We start from the raw sequence: 26,327 nt of genomic DNA on the forward strand, positions 1-26,327 counted from the left end.
CACCGAAGTCAATACTGCTCATAAATATTGGCAAAATTATTTCCTCATGCCAGGAAATGCAACTTTTTATGGATTTTATTGTTCCTTGTAGGCGCTGTGGCAGAAGAAAATGTTAAAGGAGAGCTTTGAAGCAAGGAAATGAGCAAGCTGGATGGATCTTTACCGTGGGATCTCCTCCCAGCTCTGTGAGAGGAAGAAAATGTGCAGAGTGGGGTGGAGGATGGAGCCTAGAGGGACTGGCTGCAGGGCTGGACAGGGAGAAGCAGCACCTTGGGATGGCCAGGATACAGAAGAAGTAACCAATAAAATGTGATCTCCAGACAGATTTTCCATAGATTCCTGATTATCATCTCAAATTTTTTCAGAACCACCAAATTCCACCCCCTCCTTTCTTTTTTTTTTTTAATTTTTTTTTTTTTTTTAAGTTTAGCCATCACTAATTGCAAATGAACCCTTTGGCTTCCTTTGCTCCCAAACCTTTAAACTGCCCAGGCACGATTAAACAGTAAAAAATGTCACAGGATTCGCAGAGAGGGAGAATAATAGCAAAATCTGTTCCTCATTTTTTTTTATATTTCATATGGGATGCGAACCGTTTACTCCCTAGTAATTGCAGATGTTAGACTGAGACTGTAATAATGTAGCTGGCAATAACTGTTGCTTTACCACAAAAAGCTTCCCAGTAGCATTAAAAAGACAACAGAAACAATAGTTTCAACACATTCATCTGCAGCAGGATTCTGGAAGCACTCAAGCTACTGATTTATCATGTAAACTTTTGCTGGTGTACGTAGGAACTCCAAATATTTTCTCATGCTGTTGCTGAAGAGATGACAATCTCACATTGTCTTCCATCGTGTAATCTCTCAAATTTGCAGACAAATTTTGGATTAAAAACTCTTTAATTTCTATCTAATAGAGACCAGAAAACACATGCTTTAATATTTCCACTTTTTTTTTCCCTATAATATTTATGCTTTCTGGTTTGTTTGCCCTCGTCAGTCTGATGTGCTGAGTGGCAATTTTGAATTAATTATCTAAAATTTACCGCAAAAAAATCTTTTAGAACCTCCTGGCTTGTGAGTTGTTCTGCATAACACAAATATAGGTGATACATAAAAAAATAACACCTCAAAATCAACCCTTCCAAGCTGGCTGGGTGCCCTTATCACACATTTGAACGTGCCAGGCAGGAGCAGGCAGATATCACCGTACCTTCAAAGTGCCACGTTTTTGTCACAGATGTTTTGCATAAATAGATGGTGTCACCAGGCTGATTAAATCAATACATCTGTATCAACTCCCAGTTCCTGGCAGCCTGTTCCAGAGGATGCCTTCTGCTCCTGCCGCCTTTGAAATCGCAGAGAGAAACAAATAATAACAATAAAAACCTTGTTTTGCCCAGGTTAAACTTTTCATCTTTATCTAAGCACAACAGTGGCTGTGCTGATTGCACTGGGGAAAACAAGCCACAGGTTGGGCTCCAGCCCGAGGTTATCCATCTGCTGGGCAAGCCACAGGAGCAGAGCTCAGCTCCAGTGTCATCAGATCCCTCAGCTGGAATGTTCTCCTGCTACAATTTAGGTTTTCCAGCCATTCCTTTCCCAATCCAACGCTCGCACAGCAAAGCCTTCTTCTCTTTCCATCCATTGTTGCATATTTGCGTGTTTGGGTTCCGTAGCGCGAGATTAGGAAATTACAATTTGGGGGGGAAAAAAAGGGCCTGGGGTTGTGGTTTCTGGTCGTGTTCACATTGCAAGGAGGTCACTTCTCCATTGATGCTTGCTGAAAGCAATGAGATTTGGAGCATGCCAGTAATAATATCACATGGTGCATCTGCTCGGTGCATCTGGTTATCTTCAGAGCTTCTATCTGTGCTGTGAGTGCCTAGTAATAATATTAACAGTGTGACACTGGGTCTGGGAACTGGGATTTTAGGGACTTTACAGCTACCAGGGGGAAAAAAGTCCCACAGATATTGTTCACAGTTTTGCATTTAAATTAATAGCAAGTCAACAGATGAGTAATGTATGGCAGGAATGTTCTGCGCAGAGAACAGGCTCCCATCAGGATTTAAAAATCACATTCTCCTCTGGCTGCTCATTTCTGCCTCACTTCCTGGGCTTACATCATTTATGGGACACTTCCTGAGCTGGTGGCAGTGTGGATCTGTGGCATCCTTGGGTGCAGAACAGAAACTGGTCCACCCAAACTCAGCACGAGCCACCAGATGGATGAAATGTGGATCCTGATGCCAATCATGCTGATTAGATTTATTTTTATATGTGGTTGTACCTGGTCTGGTTTTGAGAACAACCCTACATTCTGGGATTTTTTTCTACAATTATGTTGATGAAGATTAGAGATAAGCATGAATAGATCTAGAATGTGCCATGGCAATGCATATTAAAAAAAAAGGCAATATTACATTATATTACATTATATTACATTACCTCTGGCTCTTTGGTGTCAGGTATTGCCAGGGCCCCATTCTACAAAATGAAAAAAAAATAAAATCTTGGAATCAGAATAGACAGGATTAAAACATGAATAGGATTTCTTAGCATTATCCTCCCACAGCTCTTTTTAGATGGTTTTACAGGGTTGTCATCAGAGACAGCATCTGAGCACCTTCCATATAAAACTAAAAGCAACATAATATTATAAATGAGAAAAAAAAACTGGGAAAGATTGAGGGAGAAAGTGTGTCTTCTCTCTCTCCAAAGATCTGATGTTTTGTGGGTAGCTGGAATATTTCTGCCTTCATTATCTGTGTCTTGACTTGGCTTATACTCAACCCCCAAGTTTTGTAGAAATGTATCTCTGTATCACTCTGACCTTCCAAAGACATCAGTCTGGCTAGGAAATCCAGAGAATTTCTGGCACTGCAGGTACTGACTCAGTCATTGTTCCTGTTCATTGTCAGTTCAGGAATTTCCTCTGGTTTGGTTGGAAGGAAAAAAATCCATCCAATGGTAGTTGTTGGTATTTTGCTGTTGTTTGCCAGGAGTCTAAACCCCAAAATATTTTCTCTTCTTAACAGCATCGTGTTTCTGATTAATCAGGGTCAACTCTTCCTTTTCTCTCCTGACCTCTAGTAGTGACCCCAATGTTCCTTTTAATTTCCTTGATCTACTTGCAACATTCCCAGCCAGGTCTCTGGAGTGTTGAAGATTGAAAGCAATTTCCAAACACCTTCAGCTGTATTCTGGTTCCAGCTAAACTGGTCTGAATGGAGGCTCACTCTGCAGCAATCACTGCAAAATGGATGTGGGAGCCAAACCACAGATTACAACATTAGGGATTATGTCTTTCCAAGGGGAAAAAAAAAAAAAAGCTCCCACAAAATCTCTGTAATATTTGCCTTGCCTTCATAATCCAGAACTGTCCTTGTCCTCCTCAGCAGCAGAACGTTCTCTGCATGGGGATGATTTCCCAAATGCCTGGGTCAGAGGACACAAAAAGAGGAGAATGTCAGTGTTGTGTGGACAGTCAGGGGATTTTGGATCTTTTTCTGCATCTCTGAGTGACTCCATCCAACCTCTTCCCCACCAACCCCAGAATGACAACTGGGGCTGTTTTATAGATAGGCTCTGGGGAAAGGGGGGATCTGAACTTCTTCTTCTCACCAAAATGGGACAGAAAGGGAAAAACTGACATCTTCTCTTGTTAAACCATGTGCTCTCCCTAGGGTCCCTTCTGAGGGATGCCTGCTGTCCAGGGCTGGCTTTGGGAGGTGTAAACTCTGTCAGAGAGGAGCTCAGGCTGTGCAGTTTGAAGAGTCTGGCTGTGTCTGAGCCTTGGGGCTGTGCTCAGGACCTCAGGAGTCAGATTCTGCTCAGGAACAGGGCTGACACAGAGGGCTCTGCTCAGGGAGGCCTGGATGAAAACAGGACCAGAATGTATTGAACCATAATGCACAGAATGGGGTGTGCTTTGGGGGAATGCTGCCTGGGGGTACGTGCATTAAGGCATGATTTATGCTGGCTCCACAGAGGATTTATCCTCCTTTTATCCCATCCGAGGAGAAGCCTGGGAATTTCATCAGTGAGGTGGAAAGGATCCTTGCTTTGGGTGACCCAGCCCTGGTCCAGCTGGGAGCAGGTTACCACAAGCACAGCCCTGGTGCCAGGACTTCAACAGTTTCCATCTCCCCACAAAGACCAGCTCAATTATCCAGCGGAGATGAACAGAATTTCCATTTGCCATGGTGGGCTCATTAGTTCCAGGTAAAATTTGTTCTCCTCACTGGCTAAATCCCTCAAGGGTTCTTTGGGCCCATTCCTAGACTCATTAAAGCCAATGGCAGCCAGGTTGATTATTATTCTGGTAATACCTTCTGGTATTATTCTTAATTTAAACATTAATAGTTTAACTCTCTGTTGTTAATAATAATAATAATAACCCCTTGGAAAATTCAGCCCCAAATCCACTTCCTTGTGGAATTTCTCCTCTCCCACCAGGCATTCAGGCTGGTTTGTTATTGTTGGGTTGCTCCAGAGTGCTTTGGGTTGCACACACTGGTTTGTTATTGTTGGGTTGTCCTTCAGCACTGGGCTGTGCACACCAACTAATTTGTTTTTGGAGTGTTGCTCTGAGCTCCACACTGCACTCTGTTACTGATGGGCTGCTGTCCTTGTTTTATGATTATTATTGCTGAGCCCTTTTGTGGAGCTCCTACCCACACAAATAGAAGGGCAGGAACTGTGGTGAATTTAATGCAATGTTTGGGGATTAATCTATTTTGCTTCACTTTTAAAAAGGGGCTAATTAAGGCTTTCAGGATTAGGAAACCCGCTTCTTACTTTAATATGGTTTAAAATACCATTTCCTTCCCTACTTTCCTTTCTTCCCACATCCTTCTTTTGAAACATGACTTTTTATAGGTATCCTATCTTCCATCTTAATGCTGCTGTTAGCTTCCCACTGGCCTTTCAGGAAAAACTTCTTTATGGAAGATTTCCTTTCAGGTTCAGTGCAAGAGCAAATACTCATGACCCTTGATCTTACTACTTGCTTTCTTCTATAATGTCTTCATTTTATTTTGCTGCACATGTTCATAATCATGAGGAAAACGGAAAGAAAAACTATTGGAAAATATTATTTGGACGAGGATCTGGCGTATTTATATGATACAAACCAGAATTCTTCATTATCATCATTACTGAGCAGCGTAATATTGAATAAAATTTTTATTTCCGTTGTTTCATGAGCAGTGCCTCTGGTGATCTGGTAATGCAAACTTGGGGAAACTGAGGCCAGAAGTAGCTGTAAAAGCACATTATGATATAAAGCAGCCAAAACCTCTGAAATTATCACTGTTTACTTCCTATTTGCCTTTGCCAAACATCACTCTTAACATTTAAAAGTTAGTTAGAGTGGAGTAGGTGTGTCATTCCTTGGCAAAGGTGAAATGAAAGAGCTACAATGTGAATAGGACTGCTCTCCACAGAAGTAATTATTTCACTCTTATGTGTTTAAAAGAGGAAGGAGAGGAATTCTGGAGTAATTAATGAAATATTCCTTGCATGACCCATCACAAAATCCCTCTCCCACGTGCATATCTGGGTTTGTGTTTGTGTCTGTTTCCAATTCCATTAAATGACTGTAAAACCCCAAATGTGAGCAGAAGACTCAAGGCTGAAGGAATCTCGTCGCTAAATCCAACTGCCTGCTCCCACAGCAGCGGGTCCTGAACTCATTTTGGGTTGGACTGAACATTCCCAGCCCCTCTGGGCAGCAGCCAGGGACCGGACCATGGCCACAGACACGAACAGGGAACGTCCTCGTGTTTGCGTGTGTGCTGCCCACCAAACCCCAGAGAATGGCAGCTGGCAGCTTCCAAAGGAAAGGGATTGTTGGTTTGTCTTGGGAGAAGCCAGGGAAGGCTGAGCAGCTCAGCCCTCAAAGGCACTTTGGGAAAGAGTGACCAGGAACAAGAGGTGGCTCAGGCTCACAGCAGCTGTTCTGCTCCCACCAAAAACCACCCAGAGCCTGAAGAAACACTTTCCCCATCCTGCCTGAGAAAGGTTGTGCTACTGCTCTGAAAGCACCCACTGCTCTGAACATCCCAGAGCTGTTCTGGGAAGAGAAATGCATTTTTAACACAGATTTCTAGATAGCACCATCCCAGGCTCTCTGTGGACTGCTCCTCAGAATAGACAGCAGTATCTTTTGATTTGCCCAACTCAAACCCATCTTGCTTGAAGTCTTTATTTTTCCTTTTGCAGGAATTCATTGAGGGACGTTCAGGCCTGGCTGGGGACGGTTTCCTTTGGCACAATGAGCCAGGGACAAATGGATTGAGGGGGCTTTGGGTCAAACCCTGCCCTCAGCTGAGCCCTCCTCATCCTCATTGACTTCCTGTGCACATCTGGGGGCAGAGCTCAGCCTACAGATGTGTTGTTCTGGTTATTTTTGCCATTCCAGAACAGAAATGGATTTTTTTTCTGCTCTAAAGGAAAGGATTTCAGTGCCACATCCCAGCCTGGTGGTGAACAAAGCCCGGAGAGTTTGTCATCAATGACTTTTAACTGCTGGGCTGTGTTGGGATTCTCATGTTTTACAGCTGGGGTAAAGGATCTCTGATATGAGCACCCCAGGATTTATTGGTCCCACAAGGACTCGGGGGTTTGCTGGCAGCACAGTTCAGAGAGTCAGGAGAAGTCAAAGGTTATCTTTTGTAGGGTAGTGTGGGATTTACCAGCTGACCCTCCCCCCTGTCCTCGGGTTCATCTGCTAAAATCATTAACGAGCTCTCCTTTACCCTCCAGAACTGTTAGTGTCTTTTTAGCACCGAGATCGAGTTACTGACCCCAGCAGTGCCAATGTGCCCTGAGGATTTCGAGAGCCTGGGGGCATTTTCAGTGCTAAAAGGAGCAGCAGGAAGAAAGATGAATAGGTGGGTGCTCTGCCCAAAATGAATCTTGATGTTTTTCTTGCTTGTTAAAAGGAGGCCTCTCTTGTTTATACATCACTGTCTCAAGGGAGTGGTTTTGGGCTTTTTTTTTTTTTGGAGAAAAGGTTTCACTCCTGCAATGCATTGGGAAAATGATGGAGGTGAAAGGGGGATGTAAAAATGAATGAATGATGCTGCCCTCACCAGGGAAGTGGGAAGACGTTATTCCTACTGAGGAATGATGGAAAAATAATTTTGGAGTTCAACCACAGCGCTGGAGGACCCTTCATGTCTTTGCTGAGCTTTCTGGGATCATCCCCTGGGTCTTCAGAGCCTTTTCCTCACCCTGCCATGCTCAGAGGTGAACTGCACGATTTTGGGGAAAATGAGCAGATGAGAGCTGCTGCTCCACCCTCCTGATGGGCTCCTCCACAGGTCCCCTCCCTGCAGCAGATTCGTTCCCAGTTAAACTTGCCCTGGAACGAGGCCACCCCAAACGGAACAATGGGACAATGACAATCCTGCACCATGGGTTTTGCTTTTCTCCTGCATCCCAGGGCAGCGAGCAGAGGTCATTTAAGGCCTCCCAGTGGTGTCCCTTCCTCCTCTCTGCCATCCCCTGCCCCATACATCAGTGACCTAATCACTTGTGAAACCCAAGGCGGGGGGCTCTGGAGTGATCCCGTTACAAAATCAAGATTTATCGGAACGTGAGAAGCCTGGCAGGGTTTTATGATATGCACGGCGCCATTCCTTGCCCTAAACCTATTTGTTACATTTATACTCCAGGACTTTTTATCATTCTTGACACCCCTCCATCTGTTCCTCACCATGCAGTAGCTGGGGGTCTTGTTTCATGGGACAGCAAGGATGAAATCACTTCATCTCAGTAATGGGTTACAGTAATTAAGTTGCTGTTTGAACACTTGGATTTTGATCTGCTTTTGGGATAAAGCCCTTGGGCTTCTTTTTCTTACCATCCTTCATGGAATTTCACACCCACATAGCTGCTGCTCCACCAAGTATTGACTTTAAAATTTTATATATTTTCTTTCCAACAGGAAAAATCTGAATATCACACTTCCTTCTTGTAAAAGTAAGGCAGGGAACAAATGTTCTCAGGCATTAATTACACCCAGATTATCTGATATCAGGATCCAGAGAGCAGATTTTTTAATATGTAGTATAAAGTGCGAAAGAGGAGGGGGAAAAAAAAAAAGTCTCTTTGTTTTCACTTCAGTGTGAAGCCATTTGGAACCTGTTAGCCGAGCACAACAGCTCCAAGATGCTCTTGATTAATAGCAATTACAGTGATGCAGCAACTAACCCAGCGACACGATTGCCAACACTTTTAATGATCTCCTTGAGAAGTTAAACTCTGCTGGCGTTCCGTGGAATCCACCAGGAAATTGGAAACCACTGGAGCTGCTTTGAGCCCCGCCGATGGCAGAGCCAGCTCCTCTCACACGCTGTGTCACAGCCAGCCAGAGGTTCCTCATGTCATTCCTGACATGACAGCATCCAGATCCACCGAGGGAGGCTCCTGCACTCAGTTCTGGACATGAGGGATCTGCTTTATTAAATCTGGGGTGCTCAGCTCAGCTTCCTGAAATTTTTTTGTGCATCACAGAGCACGTCCGCGCACAGCAATGGTCCTGCAAACATCTCCCAGCATCTGGCTGGGGCTGCTGCTCTGGGCAAAGCGAGTTTGCTTCTCCCTGGAGCTCTCAGAGGAGGGGCAGAGACTGGGAGTCTTCCCAAGCTCCAGCCAGAGCAGCTCTTTGACCAGCAAAAGTGGTTTTGTGAATTGGAGTTGGGTGTGTGAATGTCAGAAATAAGGGTTATAAATAATGCCTATGTGCAAAGTGAGCGTAAATACGGAAATAAAGATTATAAAAAATATATGGAAAGTAAGTGTAAATACAGAAATAAGGTTTATAAATAATGCCTATGTGCAAAGTGAGGTAAATACAGAAATATGGATTAGAAAAAATACTTATATGGAAAGTGAGTGTAAATACAGAATAAGGATTATAAATGATACAGAAATAAGGATTACAAACAATGCCTATGTGCAAAGTGAGTGTAAATACAGAAATGAATGTGCAAAGCGAGTGCAAATACAGAAATAAGGATTATTAAAAATACTTATATGGAAAGTAAGTGTAAATACAGAAATAAGGGTTATAAACAATACAGAAATAATGATTACAAACAATGCCTATGTGCAAAGTGAGTGTAAATACAGAAATAAGGATTACAAACAATACTTATATGGAAAATAAGTGTAAATACAGTGAGGTACCTGCCAGGTCCTCAGCTGAGTGAGCTTTGCTCATGATGGGTGTCAGCTCCCAAGAAATGTTCTCCTGCCTGCAGAGGGAATATTTGTAACACAGAGGCTGGCTCCACCTGCCCATGGATGCCAATGTGCCATGAACACCCGTGCTGAAAGAAAACATGAAGTAAATGAAATAAAGTTATGTCCTATTTCTATGGAGTTGAACATTTTAACTCCTTACTCAGTTTTAACAACATGGCTCTGAGCTGGCTTTAAGGTTTGGGTTAAAAATGACCATTTTCTGCCTTATTTAGACTGAGTGCCCCAGCAAGAGAGCTGGGAGGCACAAGCATTTAGAGAAGTTCAAATAACTCAACTGGCCGTGACCTGAACTAAAACTAATAGTTTGTGTTTGTGATGGCTACGAGAGCGGCATCTGGCTTGCATTTAAATAGAAGGCCATTCAATAAAGCCTCTGCTTCTCCAAACTGCACAGAAGCAAAGATTAATTATTGCAACTAATGGCATTTCAGCCATTCATGCACCCAAGGGAGCAAGGCAACCCCTGCCCCAAGAACCAATAACAACAAAAATCTTGCACAAAGGAGAAACCCCCAGAATATATTGTTGTTGCTGATATTCTGCCCAGGCAGCCTTACCATGGAATTAAATATAATTTTTACCAGCAAATTCTTTTTTTTTTTCCTCTTGTTATCCTCCCAGAGGAGAACCCAGAGTTTCAAATGGGCTTTTAATAGCAACGCTCTGAGAATCCAGCCTCTGTGTCTTGCAGCGTCTTAGGGAGATCATGTTTCACATTTCACTCATTCCTCAGTGTGTTGGCACAGCCTAACACTGGCTTCAGACATTTGGTATTTGAAACAGAAAATCTTGGTGTTTCATTCCTTGCCTCACTTCTCCCTGTGTTTCTCCAGCATCATATAATATTGACAGCCCCTGCCTGGAAAGAAAGGCCAGGTTCTCTCGTTTATTCAGCTGCAGGCTTTAAAAATGGAGAATAGGGGTTTTGTTCAGAGGAAAGAGCAACTGCCAGTGAACTTTTTCCTTCTTTACATAAAAGTGGGATAGCACAATAAACAATGGTAAGAGAAGTGGGACACAAAGTATGTATACATATATGTAATATTTTTTAGCTGGCTGGTTTTTCAGTGCCCAAGTTTCAGGGTACAAATCTGCTCCTGTTTGTGTGAGTGATAATAATAATAATCTCCAATAATCTCCAAGCTTGGGCAGTGAGGGATGTGGCCGTAGGTATGGCTCATGTTGTTGTGAGTCACATTCTGAGCATGCCAGTGACCACACTGCTGTCTCCAGGGCTTGCAGCAGCAAGAACATGCCCAGATTTGGGGATAAAAAGGAGATGAGAAAGAGAATATACAGAATACATCATCTTAATCACAAGTGGAAAAAATCCAGTGATAATGCCTATCTGGAAATTTTGTCCATGATTTCTTGTGGGGCATTATTCCCAGAATCAGGAACCACTGAGACTTTCTGGCTGCTCTCCCATGTGGATCAATTTTGCAGCTGTAGGTTTGTCTCCCCTTCCACTCCAACCAAGGCACTTTTCCTGGGGCAACCACAGTGGACTTTTATGATTGGAAGTGTTTTTAGGCGAATGTCTGCATGGTTTTACTCTTTAATACATCATTTCTTGAAGCAGTGCTTTGGCATCAGTGACTCCAGCACCAACCCTTCATGTCTTCCCTGAGCTTTCTGGAGATCACCCCAGGCTCTGTCAGAGCCTTTTCCTCCCCCTGTCATGATGGGCAAGAAATGGAATCACATTCCTTGTGAGTATGGAACTGAAATCTCTCTCCTGCTCACATCTCCAGTTCCTGTTTAACCTCCCCATCCCAGCTGTTCCCCTCACCTCCAAGCCCTGGCTGAGCCAGAATTGGATGAGCAGTCACCCACAGGGGCCACCTGTTGGGGACAGACCTTGGTGACCTCTGCTGTCCCCGAGACATGCCTTTGATGTGGGCTGGGTGTGCTGGGCATTCCTGTCCCTGTGTGACATCCCCCAAGGAGGGCCCAGAGCAGGGGGAAAGGTGCAGGTGGGGGGAAGGAGTGATGGTGCAGAGTTCTGAGAGCCACCAGCACTGCCACAGCAAGGATTGAATTCAATCTCTGCCATGAGCAGCAGCAGAGAGCTGGGTTTGTGTTGCATCCTCTCAGGGAGCAGGGAGCTGCTGGCATCACCTCCATCCTCACACAGGATTTCATTTATGCTGCTTCCCTCTGCTTCTGCTCCCCCTTTGGGGAATTTTCCCCCTCCTTTTGGCCATGAGCACAGAGGGGATGTGAAGGGACAGGAAAGCAGCTTTTGGAAGGTTGCTGTGCCTGTTGTGAGGAGCAGAGAGTGAAGCCAAGCTCCAGTGGGAGCTGCTTGCTGGTCAGGGTGGAACAGCCCTGGAGTTGTCCTGGGGTGTGGGATTGTGCAAATATAAATAGATATCTAAATAGAAATAAATAAATAAATAAATAATAAACATAGATTTAAATATAAACATAAATAATATAAAATATAAATTATATATTATTATATACTAATTTATACTATTATATACTATTATATAATATTATATAATCGTATATAATTGTATATAATAGTATATAATAATTTATATTTTATATATATGTATTTATATATTTTTAATATGTTTTTATATATATATATATAGTGGATCTGTCCCCCAACAGGCTGCATTCAGCTCCTCCTGTGGGAATGCAGCATTTTTGCATTTTTGGCATAGCCAAAAGGAGCCTGAGTCAGTCCTGCAGGGGTAAGGACCTGCCAGGGATGGAGAGGGAATAAATTCCTGATCCAGAGGCTGGAGCTGGGCCCAAGAGAGGGGGAAATTCCTGAATTACAGAAATCAGGAGCTCGTTTTCTTCAAAGTGAGACAAGTTTTCCCTTCAATGCTCAAAGTACCAAAATGAGGGGATGGTGCAGCCTTCAAAGCTCTCCCTCCACTGTGGGTCATTATTGGGAGCCCTGGATTTGCTTTACATGGATGCATGAAAAAGGGAAATATCTTGGGAGATCCAAACTGCTCCTTTGTAGCCACAGCAGGAGATGAGAGCCTGAGATGTTCTCAGGGGAGCGAGGGAGGATCCAGCTCATGCCAGGTCCTGTGGGGAGGAATGCCTGGGGAGCCACACTCAGTCTGCAGGTGAATAATTGCATTTTCAAACGCCCAATTGAGCATTTCATTCATAACACTTTATGGGAAGGTGGTGGATTTCTTTTTTTGAGATTTCTTCCAATGAAAAAATGCCAAAAATTTCCCATGATTGCTTTCCACTGCACTTGTGGGTGTGATCACTTTTTCATAAAGTCTTATACGTAAAATATACCACTTTGGGGCAAAAAGGGAAAAAAAAAAAAAAAAAAAAAACCTCCAGGTTTGAAGATTTAGGTTAAAAGTGAATTCCTAAAAACCAGAATGTTTTGACAAAACCATTTTTTTTTAATGGACTAAAATTACTTTGGGCAGCATCCTTCAGAAAGACAGTTGAAAGAATAACTTGACACTAGAATGCCACAATATAACATACTGATTTTATGTGTTTGTATTTAAATTTTGTGTTTGTATTCATTCAAAGCCAGTTTAATACTATTTAAAAACCACGTCACAATAAGATTTAAATATCAGATTGTTCTTTTTTCCCTTCTTTTATTGAAAATATGGGCTAACTTATAACATACCTATTCTAATTTTAAAAAATAAAGTATTTAAGAGGTCCAAACTAATTAACTAGAGGGAAAAAAAAATTTAAAATCCAAAGGATCTTATTGAGCTTTGTCCAAAAATCTGACTGTGGTGCACTTCCTTTCTCCAATCTGATATTTGGGAGCTGGAATGAACTGGGAGCTGTGATGAGCACATCCCAAGGCCGAGCACTGGGGATGCAGGGGCTGCTTTCTGGAGGTCTCTGTCTCAGATATGGATCACATTTCCTCCTGTTTACACGGGAGAGGCTCGTGAAGATCTGCAATTCCCAGATCCATCTGGTTCTCGCATCAAATGGAACAGCAAAGCCCAGCCCCAGCGCCGGGGCAGGTTTTCAGATGGAGGGATGGATGTGTGTTTATACAGGATTTGCATTAATGCTTCCTAGGGTTTATTTTGAAAGTGAAGAAAGAACATTGCATGGTAGGCAACTTAACCCAAACAATATCGGTTTAAAGTTAGGGCCGTGCTCCTTGGAATATTTTCCTAGTGTTTTGAAGTGTCCACTTGAAGAGGGAGCAGGGAGGAGGGGGGGAAGAAAAGGATTGTTCTGTCTTGTGCTCTGTGTTTGGCCTGGCTCACTTGGGCTATTGCTGTTGCTCATCTGGTATGGATTAGTCCTTCTCTCTCACACTCTGTCAACTTGGGTGTTCTGCACGCAGGCTGTTCCTGCAGGGGGCTTGGGTTTGCTTTTTTTAACGGCAGGAAGTGCCCCGCTCAGACCACATGTGAAATTGTGTGGGAACAGTGGGGGGGATGAAAGAGCCCCATCAAACATCCCCCAAGTGTGGGTGGAGAGACAGGCAGCCCAAGGGACAGACACAGCTGAGGGGGTTCAGCTCCTGGGCTGCCCAGGCTGGGGACAGGGCGCAGGTTTGGGTGAGTGGTTGCAGCTCCTGATGTGGATTTTGGGTGTTTTATCATCTCAGAGCAGTGGGGAGTGTGAGGCATTACAGCTGCTGCTTAATTTGTTCTAAATTTCCTGCGAGCCTCACCAGACATGTACAGGAAATAGGCAGTAAATGTTTAATAGGTAATACCTGACTGGACAATTAACAGGTGCTGTCACACTGAAAATCCAAGCCTGGCTCTGTGGGTGCACCTTGGGGGTGTTGGACATCTGTGGTACCCAGCCTGAATTCCCTCACATTCCAAAATTCATCCTTGTTCCCACATCCAAGCATGGACTCACTAAGATTTTATTTTTTTTCATTTTAAAGCCCTCACTGATGATTTTGCTGTTTCCATGAATAAATGTCACCACACAAACTGGTCCAGGCTGCAGCCCTTGTGTTTGTTTCACACACAAACTCCACCCTTGTTTTTCCAACAAATCCAATGCTCATCAAGAGATAGAAAATAGAAAATTGTAACCTGGTTTTCCACATCAGAATAAATTCCTGTCTGTGCTGTCACCTCAGCTGTACCAGGGAGCAGCAGATACCTTCCCAAAAAATTGCAATGGGCAGGATATATTAAATGATCTTTCCCTTCTGGACTTTCTCAACTCCTGGCAATCAGCAGGTATGAGGTTTCCTGCTCTGGAGTCTGTATCTGGACTTTAATAGTCATTGATGGATGTTGTTTCTTCATTTTCAATTAATTTTTACTTCTGGTCTCCATAAAATCCCGTGGCAATGAGTTCTACAAGTTAATAGTGTGTTCCGTGAAAAGTACTCAGACTTGGTTTAAATCTCAATATTAAACTTGACTTTAATTCTATGCTGTCTCTTTTTTCTCCTCAGTAGAAGGTTATTTTAAAATAAATTTGCCATGGGATTGCCAACACCATGGAAATCGGGCAGTGTCAATCAGCCACAGTTTGGGATTGGTTTCTCTGCCTTAACACGCCAATTAAAAAAAAATTAAAATTATTTTTATTATCATACAATTTCTACTTTATTCTGTTATATTTTAACTTCCATCACACCTCAATTATTTTGCTGCAATTGCAACAATCTTTTGCAATTTTCCATTTATCAGCAGATAAAATACCAGGGACTAACCCCTTTTCAACCTTCTGCCTTCCTTGCTAGTTACAAACCCGTAATTTAGCCCTGATTGTTCAGAATAATTGTATTTCCAATTAAGGCAGAATTAGGCTAATTGAAATGCTATTATTACCTACAGAGCAATGTTGGTTTAATATGTTTGGTCAACACAAATCAAACCTCTCCTTTGGAATTTGCTTTTATTAAGTTCAAGTCCAATCGAGTTCAAAAGCTCGTCCTGCTGTCCCCTAATAGTGCATGAGTGATGTCTCACACTTGGCTTTCCTATAAATTGCTCTCTTTACTGAGCAATTTCGGTGTCAATACTCAGACATCCTTATCAGCACTTGATGTTCGTGTAAACCAACTCTCCTTAATGACTACAAGGATGGGGAGGGGGGAAAAGTAACATTGCCCAGACCTCGAGGCTCCTGCTCCATCTGAACTTTGAGGTGCAGCTGTTAATAGCAGCGTTGAGTACTTACATAAAAATGTGCAGTAAACTGTCTGATTTCCAGGGTTTGCTTTAAACCATCACAAAGGGCTGCAGCTCCCACCCTTTTCTCATCTCTGTCACTCAGGGTGATTAACGCTGCTCTACATTGTCCCAGCCTGAAAAAAAAAGCAAACATCTTTACAGTTGGGAGCACGAAAAATTTCAAACAAGTTCCCTTCTGCCTGAAAAAGGGATCCCCAGCTGCTGTTTATTATCTCTCTGTTTACATCACACATGTGCATGTGGAGGACAAAGTCGTTCAATAAATTACTCCTCGGCCATCCAGCCAGGAACAAAAGCATTTAATGGTTTGTTGAATGTCTCTGAATGCTCCTACGGTCATTTTTAACTCTCACCAAGTAGTTGATCTGATTTCATCTGCTTTAAACTTTGTTGAGGGCTCAGAATGTTTTTTTCTTATTGCGTGCAGTAAAATAAATTATAGCTGTGCTCCATTTTTGGAGTAGTTAATAGGGGTGGGTGTCACACTGGGCTGTGTGACATGGGGATTCTCACCCTGGAATTCCCCACAGCTTCCAGGAGATTCGGTAAAGTTCCTAATTCCTCACTTCTGCACTCAGCAATTTACCCAGTATCTCCATTCCTGGGTTAGTTTAACTGGAGAATACTTTCTTTCCAAAGGAAGAAATATTTTTAAAATTAACAATAACAACAAGTAACACTGAGTGGCTGTGCACACACCCTCACACCCACTTGGCCTCCTCTCCAGCTTTGAAAATGGTTGGAAATTCTTCACGATTTTATGCTTGAAGTCCCTGTTCAGACGTGATCTTGGCTGTTCTTCACACAACCTGCAGAAGAAATCCCTGGGCACTGGGATTTCTCTGCACCATTCCTGCTGCCCCTGCTCCCCATTCAACGCTGAGCATCCATTTCTAGCACAAATCTAGACAACAATGATCTCTATAAAAAATAAATCCTCGACATCTGTAATCCCCAGCCTCTCTCTTCTCAGTTCTTGCACTTTCCAGTGGAGCTATTCCCAAAAAACTCCAGTACCTGCCTACATGTGGGACACATTTTCCTCACTGGTACCCCCTGCACAGAAACATCAGTGAGAATTGGGTTTAACAGAGACACTTCTGAGGGCTTGTTTTTTTTTTTTTTTTTTTTTTGCCTGGATGATTCCAAAGTTCTCTTTGCAGCAGAGCTTCCTTAGAGTTGTTTAAATAAAGATTTGTGCTGGAACTTCTCAAATCCAATCAGCTTCACCACCACAGGAGCTGCTCCACAGCCTGAGCTGTGCAAAGCCAAGGTGTTCTGGGATCAGTCTCCATAAATCCACATCCTACATCTTATCACAGACCAAAATCCCTCCTGAGAGTCCATGTGGTATTGACATCAACAATCCCCTTCCACTTGCTGTCACCCCATAAAAAGTTGGGAAGTTCTCTTGATGGTCTCTGAGAAACAGAAACTGCCAAGTCTGAGGTGTATTTGTAAATACACTTCAAAACATGACCAGAAAATTCCCTTTAGGAACTTAAAACTTGGAATATCACTGCAGAAAGAGGCTCAGATGAGCTTAAATCTGTGTTATTTGCAAGCACTCTGGTTTACTGCTGCTGGGAGTGTTTCAAGAACACAGCATCTCCAGAAGACTTTGTGGAATAAAAGATGAAAAAGCCACAATTTGGAGTCTGCTGCCTCAACAGCATCATCTCAGTGCAATGCTGACATGAAAAGATTCCCAGCCTGTGTTGTTCTGATACAGGCAGAGAATGAACAGTCAGAGGGCAGAACACCCCAACAACCTGCAGGTTGATTTAATTTATCCAAAGAGAGCAGCAGCTCATCTTTGTGCACTCTGAAATCCCTGCTCACCTTCCTTTGGATGTGTTTGGACATTGTGGAAATGTCACACCACGATGAACCATCAGCAGCAGGAATTTCCCACAGACAGCTCGTTTTTGGTGCAAATTTCCAGCCCAGGTTTCTTACCTTAAGAAATGTGGGTATTTATAAGCCTCAGGAACCAGATGAACTCTGGGAGGATCCTCTGACTGAAACCCAAGATTTTTTAGTCTCTCAGGTGACCACATTACACTGAAGTTGCACCAAGCCTGAAGCTGCACAGTAGTTATAGTCAGTCAAATACAGACACTGACTTGCTTGATTCATTTTTGGCTAAAAGCAATCCCTTGTACATTCCTACCTTTCACCCCTTCTTCATTAAGTGGAAAATCCAAAGTTTCCTTTAATCAGGTTTGAGCTTGGACTGATGTGATGTTTACTGACTGAGACAGTGGTTTCAGAGACGTGGGGAACATCTGGCCCCGTGGCTTGGCAGGGAGCCCAGCAAATTGCCAATCCCAGGGCCCGAGTTCACAGGCAGCTCTGGGACTTTCATCCCTTCACAAGCAAGCCCCGAGGGCAGGGGAGGTGCTGCTGCTCCTCCCTGCTCCGTGCTGCTGCTTTCCAACCTGTGTGCTCCGTGCTGTCCCAGAGGAGAGGAGCATCCTCATCCTCATCCTCATCTTCATCCTCATCCTCATCCTCCTCATCCTCATCCTCCTCATCCTCCTCATCCTCATCCTCACCCTCATCCCCATCCTCATCCTCACCCTCATCCTCATCTCATCCTCACCCTCATCCTCATCTCATCCTCATCTCATCCTCATCTCATCCTCATCCTCTTCCTCATCCTCATCCTCATCCTCATCCTCATCCTCATCCTCATCCTCATCCTCATCCTCACCCTCATCTTCACCCTCATCCTCATCCTCTTCCTCACCCTCATCCTCATCCTCATCCTCATCCTCATCCTCATCCTCACCCTCATCCTCATCCCAGCTCTGTGCTCCTCTCACATTCCTGCTGTGCCCCACCAGGGAGCAGCTGGGACAAAGGAGCGCAGGGACAGCAGCCAGCTCATCCCTGTGTCCTGTCCTACATGTCCCTGTGTCCTGCCCAGCTCATCCCTGTGTCCTGCCCATTATGTCCCACCCTGCCATGCTCTCTGTGTGTCCATCCTCCCCTCCCATCCTCATCCTCAGGCCATTCCCCGAGGCTCCTGGGGAGGCTGTGCCTTGCACAGGGTTGAACCCAGGTCTCCAAACTCCCCCTGGAGCAGCCTGAGCAGGAGCCCAGGCTGACATTTTGTCAGCAAAGCCCGCCTGGGAAGCACAGCTGCTGCAGATGTTCAGCAGATGGAAAACACTGGTGTCCACTGCTGTTTATAGCCCATGCATGGTCTGAAAGATGAGTCTGTGATGCTTTAGTGCTGTGAAGCAATTCAACAAGGAGATCCATCCACCCCAGAAAAGAGGGAAATAGGATTTCAGATTTCAGATCTCACTGTGAGGAACATTGGGTATCACAACCTGGTTCAGATTGCATCCTCTTTACTGGGTTGTTGGCTGGAGCACAGAATTTTAACAGTCAAAGAACAAGCACATCTCTTTATTCTATATGTGTCACTACAATTTACCTTGCTTAGGGAAAAAACAGTGCCTGTCTACACAGAAGTGAAAATCTCTGAAGGAAGAAGCTTGTGAGGCTTTTACTATGTGGAAAATGGATGTGGAGAGGGCAATGGTCAAATGAAATGTTTGTTTGTTAGAAAACAAAACATCACACAGCCCTTTAGGGATTAGCACCAGTTGTCTTGAAATGGTTTGTGAGGTGAGTGAGACAAGCAGCCAAGGGGAAAAAAAGAAAGTTTCCAAAAAGCAGTGATCAATCTCCAAGAGAACAGCGCGTCTCCGTCCTGACCTCCCGTGAGCTCTGAACTCTGCTGGCACTGTCCAGCCCCATTCCCTGAGAAACACGAGGCTGAGGGAGAAAGTCATCTTTGTTCCATGAAATATTTACATTGGAGAAGGGAAAGCCTTTTGTATATTGTCACTGACCTTTGGAGGGAGGGGGGCGATTGTAATCAGGTTTCAGGATCACAATTTTCACAGCTGCACATAATAATTTGATTCAGGTATTTGATTCACAGCGCTGAGGCTGAAAACTCCTCTAGAACCAACAACTGCTCTGCTTTCCCACAGGCTCTGCACAGAGATACCCTCGACCTGGGCATGGGCCATGCATGGAAACATTTTGTGCTAAACGCTGGAAGAAAAGGAAAAGGAATAAAGAAGTTCCATTAAAATGCCTAGACCTGGTGATCTTTTGTGTCTGATGATTTTTTTTTTTTTTTTTTTTCTTCCAAAGAGTCACAAATGAAAAGGAAGAGCTAATAGGAGCTTGGCTCCATCTCCTCTTCCTGAGACAGAGTGGGGTCTACAGAATTTCCTGCTCCTGGGCAGCTATCTTAGAAAGGCTTAAAAACACAGCCAGGTCCAAGAAAAATCAAAGGGCCATCACTGAAAAGGGATACAGAATTTCCAGATCCTAGGGTGGGAGCTGCATTGATGTGGCAAAGCCGTGGTGGTGGAAAAAGGAAGCAGGTTCAGTGTAAGATTTCACGTGGATGCCCTTTGGTGCCTCAGCAGTGCAGTGGGGATGGGGGTGGAGAGGGGGCCTGCAAGGGGCACAGGAAGGATTCAGACTCCTCATTTCCTCTGTTGCAAAACATGGAACTTACTGCTTTTAACAGTGCCTTACACGAAAAAATGTGTAATTGCAAAAAAACTCAATCTTAAAGCATTTGTGTTGGAGCTTCAGAGTTATCAACCTGCAGCCAGCTCTGGTTCTGTAGGATCTCCCACAAATGCCACTCTGTCCTAGTCCAAAGGACCAAAATAAGACACGGGGGTTCAGAGGAAATCTTTTATTCCCTAAAAGATTACAGCTGCCTGTCCTGGCTGGAAAACTCTTTATTCACCCTTTATGTGTTTATGTATTTACCTGTTTGCACACCTGCACTAGGTGTGTTCAACTCTGTGGCTGCTCAGGGTGGATTTTTAAAAACAAAAACCTCAAAATAGAAATTCAGCCTTTTCTGCAAGCAAATCTCATGCTGTGTTAGGGGCTTCACACCAATCAGAAAAAAGGAGTAGAGAAGGGAATGAGGCTGCAGCCACAGAAACCTCTCAAGGATTTCGATGCACTTGGAATAAAATTGTCACAACAGGGCTTCAAATCCCCAGCAACTCTGAATCACCCACCTCAAACCCTTCTCCTACAACATAAAAATGCACATTTTTTCATTAAATACGTGTCTGGAGCAGCATTCCTTCAATTTGAAATAAAATCCTATGGAAATGCTCCAAAGCCAAGCAGAGGGGTGAGGTGGGCAGCAGAGATGTGCAGCACAGCCCGTGCCCTCTGAGCATCCACTTTGCCATTTCCATCATTGCCTTCCCACATTTCCAACACCAGGGACAATCTGGGATGTGCCCCTCCTGTCCTCAGAGCCAGATGGCAGCGAGGAAACAGGTTGGAAGAAAGGAATAATAAATAATCCCAAGGTGAGTAAATGTCTTGGCTTCAGGCAGCTGGGCTGGTGGATTTTCTCAGGGTGCACAAATGTCCCTGCATTTACTGGGCTTGTTCCTAGACCCACTAAACTCTTTTATGACGTGTTTCCTGCACTGTCTGGCCCAGGGTCAGGGATGTTAAGTCCTGGGGGAAATCTGGAGTTGAGAGCACTGCATGATCAGGGGTGATAAGGCAGACTGGCTGGGTTGGGGCTGGGAAGGCAGAACTCAGTTTGCAGGGCAGAAAGGGCTGTGGAAAACTCCTTTGTTAGCAAAAAGGGGGATTTATCCTGATTTTTGGGTGACTCAAAAGACAGTTTACCTCCAATGCCACATTGTACCTCTGTGGATGGTGCTGAGCAGCAGCTGGAGATAAAACACAACCAGTTTGAGATGTCCTCTGGTTCCCTTTCTGCCAGGAGCTCTGTGGGCATCACAAACTGGGATTCACACTGGGGAGGGGAGAGGTTTCAGATCTGTGAGGTGTCTGGAGGCTGCTCTCATCCATCCCCTGTCTACAGGCACAGACCTCGTGCAGAATTCATGTTCCCACTGTCTGAAGAGCATTATGTGCAGGGAGAATTGGGGGAAACTTCTCTGTCCTTCATTTCTTGCTGGGGCAAAGTTTGCACCCCAAACTGGACAACCACCACAGGTGGAAGAAGGGCAATTTCACAAAGCAGTGCTATGCAAGAGTTTAGGAAAAATGGGGAAAAAATTCATCAGAGCCAAAGAACACTGCATGGAGTTGACACAGGAGGCTGAAATAAGATAGGCAGTTTGTAATTACTTACATTGGGACGTGGCCAGGACATGGAGGTTAACATCACAGCTTCACAAGGACTGCAGCAGCAGCTGAGCATCTCTCTGAGCTCAGGAGACACAGGGAGCTTCCCTGGAACCTCCTGCCTTGGGCCATCACATCCAAATCCTGCGAGCCAAGGAGCACCGAGGGTAGGAGCAGGATCTGATCCGTGCTCAGTGACATGCCAGAACCAAATAAACAAACTGAGGGGCTCCTGCTGCTCAGCCCAGGGCTCTTGGGCTCCTGCACAGGGTTGGAGTTGTCACTGTGCTGACAGGGAGCATCTGCCTGGGGTGGCTCACCTTCAGAAAGCAGGGACACAGGAGTGCAAAGGCAACAGCAGCTGCAGCCCACGAGCATCCCAGAGAACAGCAAAGGGAAGGGAGAGCTTTAAAAACTCCACCCAGCCTGGAGATAATCAAGATTTTATTTTTTTTTAATAAATTTATTTTAAAAAGCATCTCTGAGCTCATCCCACCTGTGAGACAGACTGGAAGCACAAGGCACTGGGTATCTCCCTGCCAACCCTGTATTTTATGACAGCTCTTAATTTGACCCTAACCAGACTCAGAGGCAATAATTCTGGAATGTTTCCCTCCAGAAAAGACCATACCTCAGGTTTTTCTTGGAACTCGGTTCCATTAAGAGCAATCCTGCTCCTTAGAGGCAAAACCTGGAGTTTTATTTCCTGCTAAGAGCTCAGGTGTTGGAGCCATGGGCTGAGATGCCAGTGGTTCACCTCCCTGCTTTGATTTAAGTGGCTGCAGCCTCACAGGAGGAGCACACAAAGTGCTGAAAAAAGGTGGCAAATGGAGCAAGGACATTCCTTGTGTCCATTAAACCCCGGGGGAGAGAGGGGGAGGAAAGGAGGCTTTGGCAAAAGACCTTTTGCACATGTTCAGGGATGAGCTCTCGACCAGTCAAAATAGGAAATACCACCCTTTAAAGCTGGATGTTGGAGGAGCTTTGTGAAACTGTGCCACTGAGCAGAATGGAAAAATCATTCCTGAGGCAAATCTCTGGAGATTTCTGGGAAAATTGGCTCACCCCAGGATTTTTGCTCGATTCTTGAGGTGACTGCTCTTAACCCTGGCAAGGACTTTAATCTGATCACTTAATCTGGCTGCAAAGGGCTGAGATGCTGTTTAGGTCATTTAGCTTCACTTTTTTTTCCCCTCTCTGTTGCAAGCTGAGCCAGCCCTTTTTGCTCACTTGAAAAGCTTCCTCTTCAAAGGCCCTGTGGCAAACTCTTATTTCTTCCCCCCACAAGTGACAGATTTTGAAGCAATCTCAAAGATATCTTGTCCAACACAATTACCCTCCACAAATCTGACCCTGACAGAGCTGAGGCAAAGTGTGATTTTTAACCTCAAGCACTAAAACATGTCAGGAAAGTTGGACTTGTGGCGGAAAAACCTTGAGGTGGCTGAAATTTATGGAGAAGAGACGTTAAAAGTTTTAAATTCCAGATGTGTGAAGCTCCAGCCATTTGGTGAAGGATCTTGGAATTTTGGGCTGTGTCTCAAGCAGGGATTTCAACCTCAGGAATCTTTTCAGAATGTGTCCCAGCTATTTAATTGTTTGTAATTTATGCAAATTCTCATCCTAGGATATGGGACATTTGCTGCTTCTTAAAATCATGGGAGGAGGCCAAATCATCTATGTATTTCTACCAAAGAATCCCCTATAAAATATCACTCAGCTTTTTAATTTATTGAGGAAACATGGAGATGATGGTGTTGCAGAAAAAGCTTTTTACATTTGAGTTTCTTTAACTTCTGGGATTGTTTTAGGCTAAATGTGAGGGATCAGGAATTCACTGGGACAATATGGATTTCTGCCTCTATTCCTGCTTCAAATATTTAGTTTGATTCTAGTTGCCATGAATCTCTGTAGGATGAGAGTCTACAACAGCAGAAATATGTGTTGTAAAGCAAAATTGTCCCATACTGTGGGAAAAGGAAATCTAATAAGACAGGAATGGTTTGTATCTAGGTGGGGTATATTAATAAAGTAAAAATAGTAAAGGAGATTTAGGTAGACAAAAGAAAAAAGAAAAAAGTAATTTAAGGAATTTTTTTTTTTTTACCCTTTAATCTTGGGAGCAGAAACATCTTTCTGCTGGTCTTGGGCCATTTTCCAGACCACTCATGGGAGTAATTTTGGGACAGCAGAGGCAGCCAGACTTTGTCTTCTTGACTGTCTCTGGCTGTGTCTGTTGCAGAAAATATTTTGGTTTTAGGTGATGCTTTTCCACAGCTGGGTGATCAGTGCTAGCACAGCCAGACCCAGCTTCATTTACCACCTGGAAATGAGGGAGGTGGCATTTTCCAGAGGAGGCAGGGATGGCAGAAATGGTCTGGGGTGAAAATCCATGGGCCAAACCAAAAAGTGAATCCCTGCTCTCTGCCACGCTCAGCCTGGGAATGGGAATGACAAATGAGAGGCATGACAAGAAGGGGGGATGTGACAGCAAGGGAGGGAAGCAGGGTGCATGGATGGCTTAATAACAGCTTGTACTGATGGACAAATTGCACCTCTGCCCTGTTTGGCTCCTTGTGTCAGCAGGAGGAGGATGGGATCCTTGTCAGGGCAATCTGAAGGATGGCTCCCTGTTGGGCCATGCCAAAAATCAGCTGGCCCAGCCTCCAGCACTGGGCCATGGGCTGGCAGAGCCCCCCTGGCTCTCTGGGGCCCTCTCAGTGGGGAACCAAAAGGATGGGAGGGGAAGGGTCAGGCAGACTTCAAAGGAGACATGGACTTGGTTTGAAATTTAACCCCTTTGGAGTTTAAATTTCCTGCACACTCCACATGGCCAAGTGGCCCTGCTTGACTCCAAGCAGCTTGTGGGACTGTCCAGCAGGAGCTGCAAACACCTCAATAGCAAATGTGGGGGTTCCTGGGTTAACACCCCAATAGCAAATGTGGGGGTTCCTGGGTTTCTCTGGTGGTCTTCAATGAGATATCCCAAAATTTGCTTCCATGACCCAAAAGCTGCTCCCAAGGAATGCTGCTCTGGGGCTGTGGGAATGTGACCATCACACTGTGGGGGTTTCTCTTACTCCAGCAGCTCATTTATATCCAGCAGGAGATAAGCTGTCATTATTAAACATCCAATGACTTTAATAAATAAGGTTTTCTAAAGAAACCTGTGATATTTCAGCAGCAAAAACTGTCTTTTCTCAGGGTTGGACATGAAACACAGCACTGACCATGACCTGGTGTAATTCCTCCTGGTGGCCCTTGGTTGAGGCTGCTCTGCCTCCTCTTTCTCCTTCTCCAGCATTTCCAGGACATTTTGTTCCCTTTGCCTTCCCAACCTCCTCAGAGAAAAATGTCACAGCCTTCCCACCAGGGCTGGGGAGAAACAAATTAGTGGGGAAAAGGAAATGCTGAAGGCGGATGGGCGCTCCTGGGGATGCTGTGTTCCCACCACAGGACCTCATGCAACCCAAATCCCAAAAACCACCCTCAGTTTAGAGAATGGGCTTTGTGGAATGACTCCAAATGGCTTTTGGCATGGAGAGAAAACATGTCCTGTACACTGAGGGGAAATGAAAGCGTGTCCTCCTCACCAAGGGCTTGTGCTGCATTTTGTGGCACATTCCTCAGCCTGCAGCAATTGGGATTGGCACAGATGCCACCTTCCAGGGGCAGTGTTTTCCACTGCAGATGCAGACCAGAGAAAAAGAAGAAAAAAAATATTTATTCTTGATCTCTCTCCCAAAGAGCAGCTCCCTCCAGAGCTAGCTCTTGTTAAAAAAATTTATTTTCTAAAATGAAACTATTTAGAAATATATTTTTAATTCTTTTTTATCTCAGGCATCCTGGCTTTTTTGTGTATTCCCTGCAGTTTGTAGGTGACTGTGCTGCACCAAGAACAGTAAAACCTCATGCCCTAAGTTTTTATTACCCATCTGCTCCTCTTGATCAATTCAAATTCTATTTATTAAGATTTCCAATGAAGATGTAGAATAGTAATTATCTTTTAGTTAAAAAAATAATTAAGAGTTATTTGTCTTCTATTATCCTAAAAATGAAATCAGTCTCATGATCCTTCCTGCCTACACAATTAATGCATCAATCCATTTTTATTTTTATTGTTATTTATTAGGTTTGGAAGGGACCATATAGTTCCAACTCCCTGCCATGGTCAGGGATGATATTTCACCTCTAACTGTATTTGTAATTAGGGAGTCCTAATTATGAATACAGAAACTTACAATGTATCTGTAATTAGGGAATGCTAATTATGAACGCAGTGACCTACAATCCTTATGGAAAATCTGAGGAATTCCCAAAGGAGAGAAATTGGAAAGCCACCACAAAAAACTGGAGAATTGGGATTTAGGGATGTGATCAGTGCCACCAAGACAGGCACATGAGGGACTGGAAGGGACAGGGCTGGACCAGAAAAGCAGGATCATCCTTTAAAGGTGAATTCCAGGTATAAAGTTGTAATCCTTCAACTGAGGAAGAACAAATTGTGTTAGGTGCAATACATGTCATGAAAAGGGAAGCATTTGAAAATCATGAAGTGAGAAAAATCGTGGTTGCCCAGCCCATTAGTGTGGTGTTAATTAAAATCCTTGGGCCTTGCAGACACAGGGGAGAGAATTCTCCCAGTCTGGGATGAGCAAACTCTGCATCTATGGAGACTTGGCAGTGAGAAGCAAACCAAAACTGTAATCTCTGATTAAAAAGGAAA

This window comes from Catharus ustulatus, chromosome 11, assembly GCF_009819885.2.
Source record: "Catharus ustulatus isolate bCatUst1 chromosome 11, bCatUst1.pri.v2, whole genome shotgun sequence".
NCBI classification, from domain to species: domain Eukaryota; kingdom Metazoa; phylum Chordata; class Aves; order Passeriformes; family Turdidae; genus Catharus; species Catharus ustulatus.